At 41.1% G+C, this 25,331-nt stretch overlaps 1 protein-coding gene across 1 annotated transcript in view; it reads left to right on the forward strand.

Annotated features, from left to right (window-relative positions):
* Positions 1-25,331, forward strand: part of Clstn2 (calsyntenin 2) — a 556,633-nt gene that overhangs the window by 260,687 nt on the left and 270,615 nt on the right. The gene's annotated exons all lie outside the window — the stretch shown is intronic.

Genomic DNA, 25,331 nt, shown 5'->3' on the forward strand with positions numbered 1-25,331 from the left:
TGTGGTGTCCCTAAGGTCTTATACCACTGTGAGGGCAAAATCCTCCTGGGTTCAAGGGAGACTTTTTCGGCAATGGGAGGTCAGCCTGGCAGTTCTGATCTGATGAGATGTCCTTAACTTGGTTGTAAATGGAATAATAATTTTCCCATTAAAAATTAACTATTTCTCTTCAAAGGATTATTTGTAGATTCTTCCTATTCTTAATTCAGACATTTTCAAACATCTTAACAATCATGTACCACACTGTGCTCTTGGGAGACTGCATATTATCAGGAGGTTGAGGGAGCTTCTATTAGGGATCTGTAGGTGTCTTGTGGTTTTGTGGAGAATACTCATATCTCATTCTCCTCCTCCTCCTAAAAGAAATGTAGTTTTCAGCTTCCTGGTCTAGAGTTATCAATATCCTTCCATCATCACCAGAATTCCACAGTTCCATTACAACCCTCTTCCCTAGGTCACTTCTATTGCTATGACAAACACCTCAACCAAAAGCAACTTGGAGAGAAAAGGGTTTATTTCTTCTTACAGTGTTCAGTCCATTATGAATGAAAGTAGGGCAGTAACACAAGGATGGAACTTAGACCTAGTACCTGAAACAGAGACCATGAAGGAATGCTGCTCACTGCCTTGATCTCCAGGGATCAGACAACCTGATTTCTATACTACTCAGGACCACCTGCCCAGGGGTGGCAGTTTCCACAATGGTCTGGGCCCTCCTATATTAGTCATTAAAAAATAATGTTTCAAAGACTTACCTACAATCTGATGGAAGCAATACCTTAGTTAGGTTTCCAGATGACCTACTTGGTGTCAAGTTGACAAGTGTAACCAGGATACCCTTTAAGTTTCCAGTTTCTAAATTTATCCTCATCATCAAGAGGAAATTGAAAAGGAGCCTTAAGCTACTTTTAAAAGCAGACTGTCTTATGAGCAACAAATTAAGCAACACAAAAATACCTTTCCCTGAGAAACACACAAGGGGAGATAAATTCAGGTCAAGGCAAGTCTGAAATATTCAGTGATTAGGCCCCTGAACTAGTTCACCTGTTATAGCTCATTTCTGGTCTAGAAAGGGACTCTGCACAAGGCCCCTCAATAAAGGTCTGAATTTCTCTGAACTGGTGCCCAGATCCATTGTCCTCCAGCATTTGTCACTTATCCCCATTGTCTCCTTATTGTTAATCTTTCTGAGACATGGTTGGAATCCATACTGGAAAGTACTGACATGAAATCCATTGACGTAGGAACTGTGGAATGTTAGCTTACTTTTGGGATACAACATCTAGAAAACACCCAGTACACAATAGTCTTCAGATTAACCTTTGCTAAGGGGAAGGCTTCAAATAAAGTCTGGCTTTGTAGTGTAGTGGTTCACAGTCCATATGTGGAAGACAGGCTTTGGATGTTCAAATCCCATCTCTGTTACTTTCTGTCTCTGTGACCTTCACTAAGTTATTTTCTATCTTGGCTTCCTCATTTGAAATATGAGAATAATGGAACTGGATTGTTGGCACTGAATAACATTAGATTGCTTTTAGTAATGATGGAGTGAATATATTTAAAATGTTTAGAACAGTGCCTAGAGCACAATACATACTAACTGTGTGTTAGATATTAATTTTATTGAGAACTGTGATATTGCTATGGGAGGAAAATGATGGTTACTTGACCCCAATTATCCATGTTCTCTTTCATGTGAAATTAGAATAATCAGATATAGCTATGGGGTTATTGGAACATTGCAAAATAATCTACGGGCCACCCTTGACAATGAATGTTGTGACAGTATGTCTGGGTCTTTCTCTCCTGCCTCACAGTCTCCCTTTGTTTGCCCCACATGACTTTCTACTCTGCTCATATCTCCCTAGGCACCTCTGGGTCCTTTGCTTTCTTACCTTCTGAACACATTGTGTGATCTCATTCTTGCCATGGGCTTTGACCACACTTCCCACAGACTGAAGTTCCAAATCCCCCCAGTTCAAATTTTCAGATGCTTATCCCTTTATCCCACCCACTCAGGAGGCAAGTACTGTCACAATCAACAGGTCCCAGGATGAATCATTTGCCTTTCTTACGAGTGTGACCCTCCTGTGCTGAGTCTTGCACTGAAAGTGCCATTACAAGCCAGTCATTGAGCAGGTAACTGCGGGCTTCTTTAACTCCCCTCATCATTGCTGACTCATCACTTTTAACTATATCAGCACAACCTCTGTAAGTGTTCTTACAACACCACCCACCTCTGATCCTGACTCTAGCTTAGTTCAGGATGGTAGCCCTTTGCTGATGATTGCACTGCTTCCCTGTCCCCAACAACCATTCTTTATTGTGAACACATAGAAAAAAAGTTCATCTCGGTTTCTAACAGAAACCCAGCTGGAATTCTCCATGCATTATAGGGTTTTGGTATGTACTATTGATAAATATCTAACCCATCTCCCTCAGGGTACATGTGTTTATGATAATATTGTCCCAGGCCCTCCTCCCACAGTGTCCTACATTCTCTCCTCAAACCCAACTCTCTGGTTCCTTTAACTCTATGGTCTTCCTCTCTCTAGAATTTACACAATGATTAATCATCCTCAGTTTCCCTTGCATGCTCCAAGCTTGCAGGTCTCAATAGAGGCTGACCATCCCACTAGAAGCTACTTTCAAACTTTTGCCTCTGATCTGTGCAAGGCCCTTGAATCCTGTACTCTATTCCATACTGTCTCTATTCCAACACACACCAATGTGGCCGCTTCTTTTCTCTTACCTCTCCATGAGCTGTGGGTTCTGGAGGACAGGGACACTTCCTAATTTACCTGCATTTATCCTGTCTGTAAAATCAATCATTCATGCACTAAAAATGAATGAATTAAAAAAATATGACATTAGTTGACATTGCCTTTAACTCTACAAAATCCAACTATTAAGAGCTTCATGTGGGCATACAATTTTAAACAGTCTGATGCTTTTCTGCTTTCTTGATAACTCATGGTATTCATCCCAGACACCAAGAATGCAAAGCTTTGTAGCTCTGTGCCAGCACGGCCCACATCTGGCTGGCTGCAAGATATCCATTTAAATGGAAACATATTTTCTCCCTCTACAGATGGATCCTCTTCTAGAATGGAAGAGTTGCTACATTATGATAGGGAGAGAGCAGCTGTTGCCTGACAATAAAATCCAGGTTGATTGGTTAATAAACCCAACTTGGAATACAACCCTACTCTTTCAGATACATGTTTTTTATGGCTGCTTTGATACCAAAGCAAAGTAGTCATAGAAGATCATGTGGCCTGCAAAACCTAGGGATTTTACTCTCTGACCATAACATAAAAGGTAGCAGACACCTGCTCTAGGACCTTATTCCATGGCATCTGGGTTCATCCAGATGTGTCCGCAAACTCAAACATATGAGACATAGGCCAAGAAAGGGTCCCAATCTCAAATCCAATTTCCATGGCTGAAAGCCATTGCTAATATTTCCCTTTGGTTATTCTTGATGCCTTCCTAAATGCTTTCATAGGCACCAAGAAAAGAACTATTCCCATAAAAAGACTACTTCTCATGGGGAAGTGGCAGCTGCTGTACTGTTGAGCAGGCTCTAACTGTCAGGCTACCAAGGACTGGCCCAGGACCTTCAGCCTACATCTAAGCCCAAATTACCCCCTACCAACCATGGAAATGTGACCAAGTTAAAGTACTTAATTTCTAAGGGGTTGAGTTTCCTCCTCCATAAAATATGGTCGCTGAAATTATTAGTAACACCCCACAATCAAGTCATAGTAGAACGTGGATGGCTCATGCAGATGGCTCTGTTGTCATGGTGTTGGATTATCTAAAATCCCTCAATTAATGTCAGTGGGTAGAGTTTTGTTTGGTTTGTTCTAGAGATTGCAATGTGATTTGGACATTCCGGTTCCCCTCTCACAGCTATTTACATGAATTCTTCTTGCCTTCTTACTACTCTTCTACCTGAGGTTATCTACACATCCCAGTGCCTAAATGATGTCAACAGTGGGCTCCGTTTTACCCATGCTGGGGTCATTCCATTTCCAGTCCCCATATGTGGGTATTCTCTTACACCGTACTTTGCCTTTTGTATTTTCTTTTGTTTTAGGTTCTCTTTCTTCTAATGCATGTCTTCTCACTCCTCTCTGTTTGTCTCTCCCCCAGCAGCTGCTTAACTTCCTGTAGGAAGCCACCCAGGCCTGGCCACCACCTGGCCCAGACCCCAGAAGAGGTATCTATAATCGCTGATGCGCCTTTTCACCAGCTATTACTTAGCTGTGACTCCGCCTCTCTAAGCCTTGATTTCCACAACTACAAAGTAGATACAGTAATATTTAGCTTTCAAGATGGTTATGAGGATGAGCTATGATGGACAGCTTTCCTATATACACATAGTAGGTTTAAAATACATTCATTTCATCCTTGATGCTTTGAATACATAATTTATTTTCACAGTAGGTTGTCATGGATTGATTAATGTGTTCCAAACAACAGAATTGCCAATGATTTGGTGCTGAAGACTAAATAGAATGTACCAACAGGTCCTGGACCAACCCATTCTTACCCCCCCCTTTCCCTCTACCCTTCCTTTCCAGTGAGTCCTGAGCTCACCAATTAGAAGGACTGTGTGTGTAATATAGCTTAGGTCAGTAGTTCCAAACCTGTAGAACCTGTAGACTGAACCCAAAATTGGGGGTCGAACAACCCTTTCACAGGGGTAACCTAAGACCATCAGAAAACATATATTTATGTTATGATGCATAATAGTAGAAAATTACAGTTATGAAATAGCAACAAAAGTAATTTTATAGTTGGGGGTCATCACAACAGGAGGAACTGTACTAAGGGTCACAGAATTAGGAAGGTTGAGAACCACTGGCTTAGATGCTCCTGGGTACAGAAACAGATTGACCTATCTGGGGAGAAATGAAAATGCATTCTTAGAGAGGGCAGTGTTAACTTATAAATGAGAGTATATGTTGTGTTCGGTGCTATGAAGCTCTGGGGGCCCACCTGAGAGTTTGAGCAGCTCTAACTCATCTAGTACTGTGATTGACAGCTCTACACCTAGCTTCCCTTTATCCTCTTCTGTGATGGGAGTCCTCATTGTCAACCTTGTCTATGCTACCAGGCACCAGTGCTGTTTAGCTGGTGGAGGGAGCATCTTCCAGCTTCATGCTTTTTGTTGAATTTGTTAAATTTCAGCCACTTTCTCTTCAAATAGCTTCCTATTTCCATTATAATTTTCTTATACTCCAGATGCTTGCATGTTAGACCTCACAATGTTGTCCTGAACCATAAATGTTCCATTTATTACATTTTCAGTGTTTTTCCACTCTGTATTTTATTTTGAGTATTTCCTATTGCTGTCTTTAATTTCATCCTGACTTTACTTATATTGCCTGATCTGGTGGTGTTGTTCATTTACTCTACTAGAGTTTTCATCTTTAGTCTCTCTCTCTCTCTCTCTCTCTCTCTCTCTCTCTCTCTCTCTCTCTCTCTCTCTCTCTGTGTGTGTGTGTGTGTGTGTGTGTGTGTGTCTCTCTCTCTCTCTTTCTTTTCCTCCCTCCCCCCTCTCTCTGTGAATGTGTGTTGAGAGATGATTTTTCCATGTTTTCCTTATCTTTTCATGCTTCCTTTTACTTCCCTGTTCAACATGTAGAATATACTTTCAAGGCTGCTTTAGTAATCATTTCTCCTATTTCTTTCCTATTGTCACTTCTGACAGTATGATAGAGTCTCTGCCTCAGTTGAATGTTTTTCATATAAATGTGTATTGTGTTTTCCTCCTTTCTTGAATTCTTTTATTGGATTCTGGACGCTGTGGATTTCATGTTATTGAGAGGCTACTCTGTTTGCTCTGTGTTGTAATCCTTTACCTTTTTGGGGACCCTTTCTCTGTAATGTCTTTAAGTTATTTGAAATCAGTCTTTACCTTTCAAGACTTGCTTTTAGCATCATTATATATGGGACCTGATGAGCATTTTCTAAGCATAATATGCCCTTACTTTCAAGATGATATACCAGACCTCATCTATCACAGAGTTTCTCTTTCCTGGCTGGTGGGCTGCTTCTACTCTGCATATTTCAGTTTTTCTGCTTGCTTGTTTTCAATGTTTTCTTTCTTTCTTTCTCCAGTGTAGGTAGTACAGTTGCTCTACACATTTTCTGAGTACTCAGACTCTAAGAAAAGCCTCTGGATATCGCTAAGCCACCCCACCTCTTTCAGTTTCCCTCTCTCCCTGCTTACTAAGCTGAAGCCTGGAAGTACTTTCAAGGCAGCAAGCCACACCCCCATTTGTCCCTTGCTATTTGTTGCTAAGTTACTGAAGACCATTGTTTACCTGTTTTTCCAATGTTCACTTTTTCAAGGCAAGGGGGTTCAATGGCTCCATCACATCATGTAAGAGAAGTCCTAGTATGAGTCACTGTTTTTACCTTTGTTTCTTAAATACAAACAGCACAAAGGGACTTAACAGTTTATCCAAGATCATGAAGTTGAGTTACTCTCTCAGTTTTATAATCTTCGACACACAGAGGAATTAAATCAGCATGTGTTTGTAGAAAGCATGACCAGTTCAAAAGGACAGGCTCCCTCTGCCCCCGCCTGTGCTCAGAACTGGACATGAAGGTTTCCCAAGAATCAACTCCAGTGCATATCTTGCACCCTGTCTCAGGGATGAGGACTGAAGGTGTCACTCCTGACCCTTTGGGGTCACAGGATAGATTTCCAGACCCTCCAGTTGTGATGGGTCCTGGTATCAAACAGAAATCTGATCCGACTTTTCAGTGCTCTCTGGAAAATTCCTGTTTTCTGAGCACAAGGCATTTACCCAAACAGTGGAAAGGGATTGCAAGTTCACTCTCTTGTGCTGAATTATGCATGGTTTTCAGCTAGGTAAAGTTCTCTGGGTTCTATTTTAGGAATGTTTTCTGAGCAGAGGAGAGAAATATCCATACTGTCCAAACAGGACTATGTTTAACACATTCTACAAGGAAAAAGAAGTAAGTCTAAAACTCACACATTTTCCTTGTATTTTGTTTTATGGCTGGTAATCAGCTGGTTTTTCTTCATTTTATAAGTGGAATTCTCCATTCCTGTTTCAAGACATCAAAAGAAAAATGATGAAAATGAAAATTTGGCTCAAATCTTAAAACATATATTGCTGCATACTCATTGTGACATCTTTTTAGAATTATACTGGCTCATCCTGCTCAATACACAAGGAGAATTTACTGTTAAGCACAGTGGCTTCTCAGACATCATGTCAAAACCATTTTAATGTGAATTTAGAGAGTGATTAAAAAAATGTCAACTTTAAAAGAAGACTTTCAAGGATGCCTCAGAGCCTTGAGTTTAGCTACAAAGCCATTTGTGATGCATTGAAATAATAGGCCGATTAAGGCAAGAAGGGATTTTAATTCCAGAGTTTTAATTCAGTATTCATGATATAAAATACAATGGTTGGAATCTGAAAAAAAAAGTTAGATTGTCCAACTGAATAAAAGGTATTCGTTTGAGAGAAAAATCTAAGTGGCGCAGGAAGGGACAGATATTTCCATACCTTTCCCTATTGTGCTCTGCCCATTTCCCCCATTCTAGGAAACCTTTGCTACTTCTAGGTTGCAGGGATGCCTCAGTAATCCCAGTTTTTGCTGATAATCTTCATACAAATTGGTTGTGAGGAGGGGACAGGGTGCTGGGTGTCATGAAAAGGAAATGTGTTCTTTTAGTAATTATATAGCACTAGGCATTATGTTTAAGTCTCGAATATATTTTGATTGTATGTGTGTGTATCCTTATACTTTGTCAAATATCAGTTGGTTGTAGAGGGTATTGATGTTAACAAAGTTTAGAAAATAAGCATCTTAGAAGAGATGAAAGTGTGTGTGTGTGTGTGTGTGTGTGTGTGTGTGTGTGTGTGTGTGTGTGTGTGTGTTATCTGCATTCTTACTGAGGGGGAAACAGTCTATTTTGTAAGATCTTATTCTGCAGAATAGAATGCCCTTTCTATGTACCCTGGCACAGACATTCTATCTGTTCACTTAACCTGCTTAGTTCTGGCCTTGGCATTCCCTATATCCCAGCCCTAGCATTGGCCATAGGCCTCTACCTTAATTACATGTGCCGCTTTTAGAGAGGTAGTACTTACTGGACAGATTACTATGAATCAGAAAATAAGCACAAGGGGCTACGTAGTATTGTGGAAAGGTAACAAGGCTTGGAAACAGAGGGAGAAGATTCAAATCCCCACCTAACTGTGTTATTTGCCATTTGAGAAAGTTACCTACACTCCATGGGCTACATTTTCTCCAGTTAAAATGCCTGTAATGCATTCATTACACCAACACATTTGCTCAGATGTTAGGTTGCATTTGTACATATGTATGTGCACACTTAGACTACCAGTGACATGACAAGCTTTCTGCAAGCCAAGAGGCAAATAATAGGTGATAATTGACTTTGCTCTTGGGATTAGCAGCGTGAAGCCAGGAAGAAAGCAAGAATGGAGTAATGTAGCCTTGAGAGATTGGAGCGAGAGTAAGAGGGCTTCTGCAAATAAGATAAAGAGGAAACCAAAGTTTTAAGTGGCTGTGTACTTTCCATGAAAGGACCTTCCTCTTTCCAGAAAACATTTTAAACATCATCTAAGAGGCTAGGAGTTTGAGAAATGTACTGGCTTTTTTTTTTTTTTTAGAAGACTAGACATTATAATTGTTGACAAAATAATATTAAAGAGCAGTGGATTAAATCAATGTAGAAGTTGTGACTTATGGTTATGGTTCTGTGTTCTCATCTTAGTATTTGAAATGAGTTAATAATTATTTTAAATGAAAAAGAGTCAAAAGAAATAAAAGAATATAAGAAGCAATGCTGTGTGCCTGCCATCTCTTAGCGTGCCATTTGTCTGGTTTGTCTGATTATAACTGCTTATACCCACCAGATATAGTTGGATGATAAATTGTTCCCGAGTTTTCAGTCTATTACTTTCAAGTGTTTGGTCAGTTGTTAGTAAATACTTGGAACATTTTGGTTATGGATATTCTAAAGAAAAGTACATGTTCAGTGATAAAGTGTTTAGTGAGAGAATTCTGGTAGAGGGCTTGGGAGACAGAATCGGTAACGTACCTCACACTCCATCTTTGTCTTCTGAGTGTGAAGAAGGCAAGGTACGAGCCGGCCAAGGGAGAAACTGGTCCTATTCATAGCTCCAATGTCATGTCCTATAGCTATTTCACAGCATCTCGCCCAGATCCTACTTTCCCAGACCAGTATGTTGTAAATGATTAGATTATATATTCATCCAATCATTTATTCACGAATTTGACAGGTTTTGTTTGAATTCTTATTGTATATGGGTAATGTGAAAGGATCTGGAATGTATCAAAGAACGAAACAAATGGAGTCACTAGCGTCTTCCTTGGGGAGGAATAAACACTTGCATTACTTGACAGTTTCTATGTGCTGCAGAGAACCTGTACAATATATAGTGAGTACAGGAAATGGGAGATATGGGTCTAATTTAATCTCAGTGTTGGTGAACATTTCCTTAGGAATGGAAAGGGGGACTCAAAGACAATAGACATAACTGTGTGTGTGCCCAGAGAGGGATGACTGTGGGACTCAAACCCAGAGCCTTGTGCATGCTAACCAATGAGCTCCCTCTGAGCTACACTCACAGTTCTCATTTTAAATACCTTTTCAATACTTTCCACCAAATATATGAATTACATAAGCAGAAATATAAAGAACATTTGAAATCTAATATTAGAAAATTATTCCTATACCTTCCATGGACCAAAATTTGCAAGTACTTTTTGTTTAAAGAACCATTTTAGAGGCCTGTCCAGTGTGTCCATTCCATGTTCAGTCTCCCAAAGCCCATGGAAGTTAACTTTTTCTACCATAAAATAGCTATAGAGCTCCCACCCCAGATGACTCTGCTTGGTTGGGAACTACAATGTTTTTATGGACCTTGAAGATTTTGACATTCAGTCAGCACCATCCCTCAGGTGCAGTTAATAGGCAGCAGGAGCTCATGGGGCTCTGATCTTTATGAGAGGACATGGCTCCCATTCCCCAGGCTGCTCATGTCTGGCATTCACAGAGGTGATGGGGCCTGACAGAGTCCTTCATTCTCTGAGTGCCTCTATTCCCATGGATCATTGCAACATTGCACCTCTGCCCTGGGTAAACGGCCTGAACCAACTCATGCTATCCCTCATTTGAATCTCACACATGGACCTGCACACACAGTCATGCTTTCTGCTCATTGTTTTCATGTGTTTCTTTTTATCAGTACCACTCTTGTCCTTCCTGCCTTAGTCACAGGTCAACTCTTACTCTTGCAAAACTACAGGTGCTCTCTTCCTGTTTGACCTTCCCTGAGACTCTAGAATGTATGTTTGAGAACTGCAGCCCCATTTTCTAACTACAGTCTGGGGGAAAGGGAAACCCAGAGTCTCATCTGCCCCTCATCAAGTCATGGCGGTTTGCTATCTGTAGTCAGCAGCACAGGGGGTAGATATGGTAAAGCTTATCAATTATGGCCAGAACAGAAATTTTCATTCATGTTCTCCTCCAAAGTTAACATCTGATCTCTTATTATCCAAGGACTCATTTGAGAATCAATATTAAGTCCAGATTATAAAGCTACTGGTGGGTAATTGATAGGCTAGAGATGTGCTTGAGGTCTTGGTAGTCTGGGATTTCTGAGTGATTGTCCCCTTGGTTCATGATCAGGGGATGAAAGGGATGTTTATGGGACACAGAGTAGAGAATAGGAATGGCATCTGTCATGTTTATGGATGTATGGGTAACTTGCATCAAGTGTGTGTTAAATTGACACCTCATTGGCTCTGGGCAGCCAATATATATATATATATATATATATATATATATATATATATAGCAAAAATCTTACATTCGGTTTTCTCATATTCATATTTGATGTGAATATTGATTCACACTGGTAATTATTTCTATTTCCATGTACAGGGGCCTCTACAAGGAGTGGTGAGATGATACTGTAGACTCACACAAAACAAAAATTTTGAGTATGGTCCATGGATCAGCAATTTCAGCACCACCTGGAGTTAGCTACAGTGCAAGATCTCAGGTTCAGATTTCCTATGTGAGACTTGACATATAATAACCCTGGGTAATTCATAAGCATATTCACGCTTGAGATGTAAATGATTGAAGTTTACCCCACTGTATTTCATGAGTTAGAAAACAAGTTTACAGAAAGGCCATGTCAAAGTTAGGACAGAGCCAGGCCAGAAAGTATTTATGTATCTGGTCTTTCTTGTCCAACCAAGATCCACACATCTCCTGCCAACTTCATGGATCTTGTCCTGTCAAGGGATATGTCTAATCAGAAGTGTCAAAGAACTAGGTGAAAGGAAGGATGTTATGAATTAGCAAAGGAGTTTGGATGTGGCTCAAATGAGCACACGTCCACCAACATTCAAGCAGTCTTCTCAATACTGTTTAACCCAGGATATGTTGTGTGGGTCTATACTGCCCAGCTGATGTGGCAGGGGGTTAAATGGGTGGGAGAGGGGATAACCTGGAGAGGGGCTGGTTTTATGATATAGTTAGTAAGAAGGTAAATATATTTATATACAGCTAGACTCACTGAGGCATCATGTTATGAGGGACCTGCCACACTCCCATTCTGAGATGCTGTTATCATCTCCCCCATTTTCTTCTGTTCTGTACACTAACTAGCTGAGTGTGATATTTATAGAAAAATGCCTGCCTAAGGCAGCTTGCATGCATGCATTTGTGAGATCACACACACACACACACACACACACACACACACACACACACACACTATGCTTGGTTCAGTGTTCAGATACTGATACATATTTAAGAGTAAGAGAGTGTCCCAAATCTTCACTCAAGCATGTGCTCCATCATACCCCTTCCCAACCAGGTGTCTGCCTCTACTTGTGTTTATATCTTACTAGGTTTGCAATTCTAGTTTGATGTTTATTGAAATTTGTTCTCTGAGATACTTGCTCCTAGTTAATTTTATCTCATTTTGGAATGTCATGATTTGAAAATGCCAGACTATCTTGCTGTGGATTCTTCAGACTTTAGCTCTGCTGACATGAAGAAGTCAGGAAGGCAGGTGTATAGAAACACAAGGTTGCCTCATACCAAGCCTATGTCACCTTCCCTAGACTGTCCTTGAATCTCAGATGCTACTTTGATGGCCTTTGCCAAGTTGTTCTTTTATGTATATTGTCTGTTGTGCACCTGACAGCACCATAGTCCAGAGATGTCACTGCCTTACACTTACTTTTTGTCCCACTTGGCTTCTCTATTGCTATAATAAAACATTAACCAAAATCAACTTAGGGGAGGAGAGGGTTTACTGCAGCTTAGAGGTAGGTCCCTCCTCTGTGAATTGAGGAAATGATAAAGCAAGAATTACGGCCAGAACCCAGAGGCAGGGACTGAAGCAGAGAGCACAAAGAAGTGCTCTTATTGGCTTTGCTCCCATACTTTTGTGAAACTTGCTTTCTTATACAACCCAGCAGCCCCTACTGGCAGTTGCTCCACCCACAGTAGTCAAGGCCCTTCCACATGGATCATTATTCCAGAAAATGCCCCCACAGGCATGCCCACAGGCCAGTTGATGGAGGCAATTCCAAAGTTGATGCTTCCTTTTTCCTGGTGACTCTAATTTGTGTCAAGTAGACAAAAACAAGACAGAAACATATTCTCTCTCTCTCTCTCCTCTCTTCTCTCTCTCTCTCTCTCTCTCTCCCCCCCCCTTGTCCAACCAAGATCCACACATCTCCTGCCAACTTCATGGATCTTGTCCTGTCAAAAGTACTAGGTGAGAGGAAGGATGTTATGAATTAGCAAAGGAGTTTGGATGTGGCTCAAATGAGCACAAGTTCACCAACATTCAAGCAGTCTTCTCAATACTGTTTAACCCAGGATATGTTGTTGTGGGTCTATACTGCCCAGCTGATGTGGCAGTGGGTGCCTCTGTGTGTGTGTGTATGTGTGCATGTGTGTGAGTTTCTCTCTCTGTGTGTGTGTGTGTGTGTGTGTGTGTGTGTGTGTGTGTGTATTTATCTGTCTCTGTATCTGTCCATGCATACAAGGATGGAAGAGGTCAGAGGACAGCTTGCAGGGGTCTGTTCCCTCGTGCTGTGTGAGTTCCCAGGATGGAACTCAGGTCAACAGGCTCAGTGACAGGCCCCCTTACCTACTGAGTCATCTCACCAGCCCTACACTTGGTTTTTATTTTCCAAGGCTGAGGGCTTGGTAAGTGTTCAACAAGTGCTTGCTGAAAGAATACTGAGATAGATGTCTATATCTTAAAAATTCAAAGAGTCTAAGTTCAGGGTAAAGAAATTCTAATGCAGTTCTAATTGTGGAGAGCGGGTATGTTTAGGCAGCAGCCTCTGTGCCCCACACTATGATAGGCATGGTGACTATAGACACAAAGGAAGCTAAGTCCAATGCCCATGAAGCATAAGGCTTGAAAGAGAGACCATCGTTTAAAGAAAAAAGCTGCCCAACTGTGAGTAAGTAAGACAAGTGATGGGTATACAAAGCTTAGAGTTCGGTGGTGGGAAAAAGAAGTGCTTTATTCTTAACCTAGATATGACCGAAATAGATTTGTGGAATGATAACAGTGAGTTTACTGGAATGACTAGGAGAAAGTATAGGTGGGAAAGGATGTGGACTGTAAATTCATTGTCATGGCCCAGAGACCAAAAGGAAAACATTATGATACAGATGTGTGAGTTGAGAGGATGCAGGCACAGCTTTCTACCCTTTCCTCAGAGATAGTGCTACTCCACCATGAGAGTGTCCCCTTCTCATTAGGGAAGGTATGGCTTTTCCTGACTCTCTTGACAGGGTCTCAGTCACCAAGTGCTGTTCTTCAGGGACCTGAGGGATAGTCCAGGTGACTAGTAATAAGATTAGGACACACGTGTTGCCAATTTTCTTACACCCTTAAAGTCTGCTTGTTATGCAGTACAAATACATGTGGCTTTTTTTTTTTAACTTACACTAGAATAAACTGTGAATCTGTGACTGTAAATAAGACAACTTGTAAAAATGCATTTGCGTAGATACTTCCAACTTAAAATTTATTTTGCTTTTACTTTAGCTTATTTATGAGCCAGGGAGGACACTGATGGAGAATCTGTTTCCACACTAATAACACTAAAACAGATTTAGATGCATATCAGATGGAAGCTGGGGATCATTTTTTAATTATGATTAAGGTGACGCTTCATTATTTCCCCCAGGAGAGTCATGAATTTTGACTCTGCCTGAAACATTAATTGAATGCCTCCCCTGCCCCTTCCATCACAGAGTATCCCTTTTAAATAATGGTTGTTCTTCATGGACACTGCCCCTGGGGGAGCTTTCATGGTGAGGGGTCCATTGACACATTTAGAGCTCTTCCCACTTCTGATGTTTTGAAGCCAGGTGAAGAAATTAGAAGCAGGTGAATTCGATGTCAGGCAGGATCCGTGGTAGCTAGCTGTCCGTTAGCTTTGTTGCTTTATCATCCGAAGCAGAAGTTTCTGCTCCACACAGTGTGCATGATAGCAGCTCCTCAGGCAAGGATTTCATGAAGCAGAGCTGTACAGTGCCTGGGAAGATACCCAACACATGGGCAGTTCTACCCTTACTATGTCTATTGTGATTTTATTAAACTCTCCACAAAAGTGGAAAATCACAAACAAGAACTTGTAAGAGAGTGGAAGGGGTGTGTGTGGGCAGGTAGGAGGCAAGACAAGAGTCTAGTGAAATTTCAGAAGGGAGCAACAGGCTCTTTAGCAACTTCCTGGGGCTACTTGGATACTAAGGCCTCTTTACCTGCTTCTCAGAGATAGCAGAACCAGTCAATAGTATATGGGATGTGAGTTCATAAGGACTTAGGATATGATGTCAAAGCTTTCAAGAGATAGTAGCCACTGTTGGAGGCTACTATGGGGATTCTGAATCACATCTGAAAGTTTCATGAATCCCTCTAGAAAAGAGAGTGAAGGAGATCACAATAACCTTGACAGCCTATGGAAGCTTGCTGTTTAGTGTGCTATGCTGAGCTAGGGCTGCTGGTCTTCAGTGAAGGGCCTTGCCATAGATCTTGAGGCTTAAATAGCTGTCAGTAATGCCTATCCAAAAAGGGCCCAATTCATTACCATGCATTGCCTTTGTCGTCCCATTGAAAACCAACCAAACACTAGCAGCAATTAGGATGTAGTTCTTGATGGAACTGCCAGTTTGCCCAGGTCTCCTTGAGACTTTCTTAGTTTTAGGACTGAAATATCTTGCATTGTGAATATGTATGCATCATGGCATACTCCAAGCCAGTATGACAGTTGATCTCACCTGGTCCATTCCAGTGGGCTGACCTTCAGAGGCTTCTGGCATCCTTACAGTAAACAGAACTATATTTTACATTAAAAAAAACCTTTATTTGAAGCCCTCAAAGAGCTTTAAACTACTGTATTTATATAGATTTTCTCCGTTATAATAATGAGCATAAATATCCAGGTGTGGGGTATATACTTGTAATCCCAGCACTTGGGGAGTCAGAAGTTCAAGGTCATCGTCAGCTACATAGTGAGTTCCAGACCATCCTGGGTTACATGATTACCCACCTAAAAAACAAACAAACAAATGAATACAAGCCAAAAATATGAAACAGGCTCAGGAACACAGAACACCCAAACCTAAAATGTCAAACCAAACAAGGCAATTTATTTCTTTTGCTTTGAATCTGTGGTCCCCAGTGATTTGAGGGGTGGTGTTTGTTCTCCAAGGGGCAATGACAAGAGCCCAACAGAGTGACATAAAGATTGTCAACAATGAGGATGCCTTCATCCAACACAGTCTCCCCTAGAGAATGCCTTTGTTTCAGTGAGGCAAGAAATGAAGACAAAGAGCATCTCCAGGATCCTGGAAGGTTTCCTGTGTCCCACTGACTTCAACAAATATCCCCTTAGGAACCCTGCCTGCATGTCTTCCATTGCTTTTCAAACATGATCCCAGGTAATACCTCAGAGATTCTGACTCAAATGGTCTGTGATGGGCAAGGAATGTGCCATGATGCTACCCATTGTCACAGCAGTTTAGACTTCGTATCTTCAAGCATCCAACAGTGGGATTCATAGATAAGTGTGTGGTGGAGGTAGGTCTAGGGACTGCAACAGAGTGAACTGGTAAAATTGTTGCCCCCAGGTCTCCATCCCTGTGTTCATGTTCATAGCTGACTCTCTACCTATGGTACTAGCTACAGGATTTCAGTGTCCTTCTGTATGCAGGTAGATGTCTTCCCAGGTACCTATCACCCGGATTCAAAGTGAGTTTCCCAAGAAGTCTACTAAATGAGTTCTGCCCCCCCCACCCCATAATACCTACTATACACAGGCGTCTGAAGAAAACCCTAAGACTCCTTGGCAGCCCCAACTTACACCTGGCTGTCTTTTCCTTTAGCCCTGGGTTGCATCCTCCCTGCAGACCTACCCATGTGTGGCTTGTGGGAGTCAGGTGGTGTCTTGTATTCTGATGAATGGTCTCCCTCATAGGGCCCTGAGCATTGTAGCTTGTGTTCTCACTATAAAATGGTGCCTTGGGCTTAACCTCTGTCCCTTTGTTCTGTATGATGTCAAATCCACTGTTCTGATTGCCAGGAAACAGACACAGCATACTCTTCCCTATAGCCTTTCCTCTTCCATGAGATACTCACAGACAGATCCTGGTGCAAATGACACCTTAATTCCATAGGCTATGACTCTAACAAGCAGGATGAGTAGGAGACTACCCTGTCCCTGTTCAGACAAACCCAGTTGAAAATCTGAGCCCAGATGAAGATAAATGAACAGCAACAGATGTTCTGACTGGACCAATTGCCCTGAGCTCACATGGGAATCAATACTGAGTATGTACAGCTATGACAATAAGGGGTCTAACAAAGCATCGTCTGGGCCCTTGCACTGCTGAAGGCTCACCTGGCATCCTGTTGTTTGGGGGCTGCAACTCTCTGGGGGAGACTGAGTTATGTTTTGTAGTCTAATAAGCAGATGTGACTGGAGCCAGGACATTTCACAGCAAATTGCTTCCATTTGTGCCTCTGATAATGCTCCAGGCACAGCACAAGAACTTTGTACATTTCCTCAACGTACTCTTACCACATCAGTGATGCTATTGTCTCCATTCTACAGATGAGAAAATGAGGCTTAGGGAGCCTGATAGTGAGAGGATGTCAGAGATGAAATGCTATGCAAATCTTATCATTCTTGAAAATAACTACAGCCCTTGGGTCCTAGTGAAGCTAGCAAAGTAGTGTTGGTAATGAGAGATGTCAAAGAGGGCTTCGTAAACCCATGAATGTAGGTCAGTGAATAAAGATGCTGTCGTCTGTGCAGGGCATCAGCTGGAGGCAATATGAAGACCACTGAAGGTTTATATCCTGGTTTGTAGCCTATGGCTGGAATGAAGGATCCCTAAAAACAGTCAGTTCAAGCTTGGATGCTAGGCAAGAGCAAAATTACTTTAAGGAAGAGAAAATGCCCCACAAGAACTTGCTTCACCTTTTTATTGGAAATGTGGGAGCAATTTGTGCTATACAAGACTAACAGAAAATGTACTGGGAATGCAGAAATTATTCAGCATCTGGCCACTTGGTACCCACAATTGTGTCTTGAGAGACCATACATTCACTCAGCCATACATTCACCTATACCCACTCCGTTCTGAGATGGTTCCTGGGGCAGGGAACCTACCTTCCAGGATTTCATACTCACCTGGGCATTCCCAGAGAATCTGCCACTACCCTCCTGGCAAAATGCATCTGGACTATTCCAGAGCAAGTTGGAGAACATTTTCATGTCAGTCACAGCTGCATGTCACAACTGTTTGGCTACGTCTCCTTTGGGGATTGAGACTAATGTTTCATGAAGTTTTCATAGGGAAAAATGAGAACAATCTATTTCAATTACTTTGTAGAAGTCAAATTTACATAATCATTGGATGTAATGCTATTCATGATGGGCTTCCCCAGAGTGTGAGAGACACCATCCCTGCAAGGGTCTCGGCCCTAGAGGAACAGCCAGGCCTTCTCCACAAGTGAGAGCATGGAGCTCCATTCAACCTCAATTGGATGGGCCGTTGGCCAAGGATAATTAGACAAAATGTGAAAACCCACTCAAGGGGAGAAAAGAAAGGGAGCATTCACTTTAATTAATCACTCTTCTCAAACTTCAGAGCAAATAGGAAAATTAAATTCTATTTTAATAATATAGTCTTCATGAATGTGAAATGTAGTTTCAGGCAGACCTTAATTCGGAGCTTTTTGTGTGTGTGGAAAAGAATATTGCTTTTGGTGTGACCTTTAATAAATCCAGAATGACAATATGGAATTAGAAAGGATTTCTTACTTGGATGAATTCTAAGAAGAACCTCCACACATACCCACACCCTCTGTCACTGGGTCTCTGTGCACACATGTCAGGTTGTGACATATGCTAGCTTGGAACGTGCAGGGATGATTTGAGGATCAGTGGTCCCTTCTGTGAGGGCCACAGCCACATCTTTGGTGTAATTTTCCCAAGTCTACCATTATACATTCAGTCACTGTGGCAGGCAGGAAAGAGTAATAACCCAGAAGTGAGCCCATAGTTCTCACCACTGAACTTGGCATCTACCCTGGAGCAAGGCAGTCATGGAGTTTGTTATTTATAAGAAAAATTTTTAAAGAACAATCCTAAGTGTCATCTTCCATTAAACATTGCTTTGACCCATATTATTTACTCAGTATCTGCTTCCGTATTTTGGTGATCTGCTATAGCATTAAGCGCATGTATTCTGACTAAGAATCTGAAGAACGAATTTGCTTTCCTTTAGTCTTTGGCAGAAAGAGCTAAAACTGTTCCATGAAGATCGGAGGCTATGTCTTTAGTCTTGTTATTCACATTTGGTCCTTGTGAGTGGCAAGAGAAGAAAAGGAAATCTATAGGGTCGTGTCTGTTTTCCTTCCCTCCCTTCCTTCTTTCCTCCCTTCCTCCCTCCCTCCCTTCCTCTCTCCCTTCCTTCATTCCTTCCTTCCTTCTGTCTTCCTATCATCTTCTTTCCTCAGTTACTTACTAGGCACCCTCTGTTGTCAAGTCCCATGTTCTCTGTTGTCAATGAGACATGATGCATGGAACAGAAAAGACATGCTTCTGCTGCAGAGGACTCTGTCAGTGAAGGATGCAAGCAAGGGAACAGGCAAAAGCTGAATGGGCAGACTAGAGCCTGGGCCCAGCTGGAGAGAAGGAGGAGGAACAGAATTCAGAGAAGGGAATTACTGCATTGTATGTGAGAGTCCATGACCACAACCACTCCTTTTTAAATTAATTTTTATTTAAATTTAAAACAATCTTATTTTTCATACCAGTCCCAGCTCCCTCTCCTTCCTTTCCTTCTATTCCTCCCACCATCCCCCCATCTCATTCCCCATCTACTCCTCAGGGAGGGTGAGGCCTCCTATGGAGGATCACCAAAGTTTGTCATATTATTTGGGGCAAGACCTAGGCCCTCCCCTGTGTATCTTTGGTTGAGAGAGTATCACTTCATGAGAAATGGGCTCCCAAAGCCCATTTGTGTACTAAGAATAAATACTGGTTCCACTGCCAGAGGCCCCATAGACTGCCCAAGCCCCCCAACTGACACCCACATTCATGGCCTGGTTTGGAGAAATCTGGCACTAAGGAAATCTCCAGGAATCCATAGCAACTCTTTTAAACAAAACATTTCATTGGAGTGACTTGCTAATGGTTCAGACCATTATCATCATGGTTGGGGGCATGGCAGCTGAAGGCAGACATGGTGCTGGAGAAGTAGCTGAGAGTCCTACATCTTTCAGGCAACAGGAAGTAGACTGAGACACTCGGGAATATCCTGAGCATAGGAAAACTCAAGCCCACCTCCACAGTGACATACTTCCTCCCACAAGGCTATACCTACTCCAACAAAGCCATGCCTCCTAATAATGTTATTCCCTATGAAATTATGAGACCAAATACATTCAAATTATCATAGATGGGTTTGGCAGCAGAGTGGGAAAAGACAGAAGGACATGTGTCTGCAGGGGGTGACAGGCTAAATCATACCCAGCTGTGATGTTGTTTGGCAAGTTTTTTCTAAGACTCCTGGAGAGACACTGAAGAATTAAGTAATAACACATTGGTTTTATTTGTAAAGAAAAGGCTGAAAATTAAGTAGAGAGGGCCAGTGATGGAATAAATTAGACCAATAACTACATAACAACTGCAAATCCCAAGACTAATCGATTAGATGGGAGAGGTACATAGTACTGTGGAACTCAAGGAAAAAATTCAAATTCTTTGACGATTTTTGCAAGTCTACCTTTGTTGAAGTTACAAACTAATACTGAGTCTGTTCCTAATTAAAATGTGGTATATACGCCAGGAGCATGAACTTCATCTTCAGCCTTTAGTTTGGAAGTGGAGGTAATGGGATCAGGAGTTCTAAGTTGGCCTCAGCTACATAGTAAGTTCAGTGCCACCCTGTGCTATGTAGGACATTGCCACAAACAAATAAAAGAGCAAAATAAATGTAGAGCCTCACACATTCACACACTCTCTAGGTAATAAAGGAATGCATGAAAGCCCAAGAACCTGGATGGAGGACTCTTGTAAATAGGTAAACATAGACTCATCTTACTGGGTTGTTTATGTTCTTCAAGGAAAGAAGTTGAGAGACTTTGGGTTCTATAGGCAGCTGGAGAATCTTGGTTGGTACACACCAATGATAGCCTGATTTATATGGCAGGATGTCTCTGTAGAAGGTAAGGAAATAGAGACAATAAATTAGCACAAGATAGAGTCATAGTCCCAACCATGGCTGGCTCAAAGAGTGTGATAACAGGAGATAAGCCAATGATGGCTGGATTTATGTGGCTGAGTGTCTCTGTAGAAGTCAAGGAAATAGAGTCCAAACCATGGCTAGGGCAAAGGGTGGATACAGGAGACAAATTGCAGATTTCAAAGTGTTTAGACACAAAGGCAGAGTCAGCTATTCTTAGTCATAGACAGGGAGAGTCAAAGGAGAGTCAGCATGTGAGTCATGGCTGGGCACTGCTGGTTCTTCTCTGGCCCACAGGGTGAACCATGGGCACTTGTCTCCATCCCCATGGACCTTGTTGTCAACCCCAGGGTCTGAACTGTGCACTTGGTGCCAGAAGAATGAGATGTTTCCTAATTAGTGTTGTCAGTATCTATATTTGTTTACAATGTTACATAATCAAATTTGTGTAATTGCTCTTTCATAACTCATTTAAAAATACAAAGCCACTCAATGCAGGCAGGGAGAGTACCAGCAGAGACTCACTGACCTGTCCAGTTCTTGCAGAGGCCACTGGCAAAAGAGTATTGAATTGAGAACATAGCCTGGAGGAACCCTGCAAAACGGCCTCTTTATCAAATCAGGCATGACTCATTCACTTCAACTGAACTGGGCCTTAAAGATACTCAACTTTATTTCTTTTTCTCACAAGGAAATATAAATTTGAGAATACCAGGACCAGAGGACCCACCCAAAGGTTTGGTTCTTGGTTGGTGTATTATCTCACAAAGAAATAAAGCACCTTACAAATTTGACTGCTGTTTTTTTCTGTCCTCAGCCCAATGTTTTAACCTTTAATTGAATGACACCCTTGGTGAAGGAGTGGATTGTAATGACCCTGCTCAAAACTGTCAAATTTTTAATATTGTTCTTTTCCTGCAAGAAGTAAAGCTCATCTCATACAAATATGAGGTCTTGTAGATAATTTTTTTATACATGTGTATTTGTACATTTGGTAGGAAGAACTATGCCATTCATAATATATCAAGGCTATGCTTCAAAATACTAAAGAACTTGCACATTGTTAATCATTTTGAAGCATATGAAGCACATGAACTACATTCTGATGTAGTTCATGTGACCCTCATGTCCTCTACATAAATGGAGCAGAACAGAACACATTGCCCCTTTGAACAGACCTGTTTAGACCCTGTTGATCATATGTCACTGAACCTTAGAAGCTAGTCACATACAGGTTTCAAGTACAGGAGCTCATGTGTACCAGAATAGTACCTTGCACTCACTATATAGAGGATTATGACCTTGAATTCCTAATCCTCCTGCTTCCACCTCCAGAGTCCTGTGAGTGCAGGCATGCACCAGCTTTAAGAAAAGGAAATGTTTCATCTCTATAATCCAGGAATGTTTTGAAATACTAAAGTTCTTAAATCCTAAATCTGGAAATTTCTTTGTGTACAAACTATGTCTCTACAAACATAACCATTCCACTCCTGCTTTTCTCCGATCTGAGCATCATATATACTTAAGTGAAGCAACAAAGCTATTTCTAGATGTAAGGGGGCCCTTGTAAGGTATCTGAAGATACCACAGAAGCCTTAACTCTTCCTTCACTTCTTTGCTGGAGACTGAATGCAGTTTGAGACACGTTGCTTCCAAAATGCACCTCAATGACTGCTATTTCTCCAAAAAGGTGATCAAACCAATTTTTAAAACATGTTTGTGTTTACAACATGTGAATGGGTATGTGGTACCCCACCTCCCTCTACTTACATCAGCCTTTCTAGGTTGTTTATGCAAGTTTAGTGAGATAAACTAAGTAGCATCACACTATGCCTGGCACGAAGTAGATCTCAGAAAAGGTCATGCTTACCTTCACAGTCTCTGAGATGGGCTTCCAGTTGTCATTTACATTCTCTGCCATTCCTGTTCTACATCCCAGAACATATAAACTGGGCAGTCCATGGAAGGGTTGGTTCTCAAGGTATCCAGGGTGTTTCTTTTTTGAGCTGGGCCATCCCTAGTTTTAGTTTCTGACTGAGAACTTTGTTTGATTCAATCAAATATGAAGAGCACCAAGTAAATGTCTTTAACTAAAAATACCACTAAGGACACCATTGGGCTTTATAATATATTGTGATTTTGCTGTTTGGTTTGTACTGGGATTCAAGAAGTGAATATCTTTCCAAGCAAAGGCATCCTGGCCATGTGTTTGCTCTATGCCTGAATCCATGTTACGTGCTTCATGGTGACCTTTACATTCCCAAATCCAGCTGAGGAGACACACAATGAACAGGAAGCTTTTAGAAACAGGAGTGTGCTTCAGAGCGATGGATAGTGGACACTAGACCAATATTTTAGCAATAAGCTAACTTATTCATGAATAAAATGTTTTATTCATGAAACTAAGTTCAGTGTTCACAAAACAGTTGAAGAGGGGTAGAGTGAGAAATGGGACAAGAAAGATGGCTGAAAGGGTAACAGTACACACTGATCTTACAGAAGTTCCGTTCCCAGCACACACCACAAGCACACAGGCATTATGTCAAGTGAATGACCCACCCTTCCCCTAACACACATGCATACACTACACGTAACTATTTAAAAATTAACAACTCACAACGTTTTAAAAGAGGAAAGGACCAGCTTCGAACTTTTTACACTACCTGCCAATGAAAGACCTGCCATATTAAGTGCATGCTCTGTAAAGAGCCCTTGGAGAATACCACATGGGAAAGTCTCCAAAGATCACTGCAGAGATTAAAATGATCTAATAAGGACAGTGTTTATGGGAGAAATGGAAGGTTACAGTTCCATAGTCAACTGCAATAGTCACCCATGTTTAGAGGGAAGTTCTCCTGGGGTCAGCAGCGGACAGGATGTAGTAAAGATCCTTGGTACCATAATCATATCTTCTGGCTTCTGAAATTTATGCTTTCTTAGCTGTTTAGTAGAGAAGGCTGAAATCATAGCAATCTCATTGTCCTGTGGCTGTAAGTACAAGTAATATTCTGACCCATTTCCTCGTGTGTGTGTGTGTGTGTGTGTGTGTGTGTGTGTGCGTTTGTGTAAGCATTTGCACAAACCCACAAACACATCTTCCAAGTAATCATATTTGGTATTCACTTTTGTACAGTGTTAAAGGATTCTCATGCCATTAATATGTCTTGAAATGCGTTTTTAAGTGGCTGCAAACTGTTTTGACATGCAGATGTGTCATAATTTAATTAACAATTCTCTTGCTGCTGGGCATGTAGGCTATTTCCAAACCTTTGCTGATATAGACATAAATATTAAAAAATGTCATGATGAACATGAAAGTGCACATATCCTTTTGACATATTGCTTTCATTTACTTTGGATAAATACATACACATATGCAAAAAATGAGAGAAGGGGAGAGGCGAGGGGAGAAGACTGAGATCTCTTTACATTTTCTCCAATACTTGTCATTCTTTTCTATATTTTTGCTAAAGGATTTCTAATGGTTGTGGAGTGACAGTACACTGCTATTTTAATTTGTACTTCCCTATTGCCCAGTGATGCTGAGAAAAATCTTCATGTTCCCATTGACCATCTTGAGACATTTTAAGAAATGTCTGTTCAGATCCATTGACCATTTTTAATCAGGGTTATTTTTTTTCTTGCTATTAAGTTCCTTGTTTATCTTGGTTATTAATTGCATATTATACAAATGGTTTGCAAACATTTTCCTCCATTCTATGGATTGTATTTTCACTTTGTTGATTGTTCATTTGCTGCATGGATAGCTTTTAGTTTGATATAATCTCGTTTGCTTATTTTTGCTCTTCTTGCCTGGGTTGTAACTGAATTTAAAAAAAAAAAGTGCCCATAATGGCACTGTATGAAGATGATTTTCCTATCTGTTTATGGAAATACCTAGTTTTCTCCATATCACTTATTAAAGATTGTTCTCCCTGCATTGTGTATTCTTGGCACACTGGTCAAACACCAATTGGTGAAAACTGTATAGGATTATTTCTGGGTTTCTGTCTTGTTCCACTGGCTGCTGTGTCTGTTTTCAGGCTAGCATCACATTGCTTTGTTCATAATTGTTTTATGATATATTTTGGAACCTGAATGTGATGCCTCCAGCCTTGTCCTTTGTGCTCAAGATGGTTTTGCCTATTCATTAGCTATGTATTTATGAAGTGCTTTCTTACATTTCTTCGGAATTTAAGGTTGGAATTTTTATAGGTATTGCACTGAATTTGTAGATCACTTTAGGTAGCATAGATATCTTCAGAGAAACAGTTATTCTAACTCATGAATGTGAAGCACTTTTCTATTTATTTGTGTTTTGTTTCTTTTCTGTATGTTTTATGGTTTTCGGTGTGCCCATCTTTTACCTCCTTGGCCAAGAAATGGAAATAACCTACGTGTGTATCAATGGAGAAATAGATAGGGGAATGTGTTTTATAGAAAGAGAAGAATATTGTCCTTCCTTTTTAAAATG

The sequence above is a fragment of the Phodopus roborovskii genome, unplaced genomic scaffold (assembly GCF_943737965.1).
Source record: "Phodopus roborovskii unplaced genomic scaffold, PHOROB, whole genome shotgun sequence".
Classification (NCBI taxonomy): domain Eukaryota; kingdom Metazoa; phylum Chordata; class Mammalia; order Rodentia; family Cricetidae; genus Phodopus; species Phodopus roborovskii.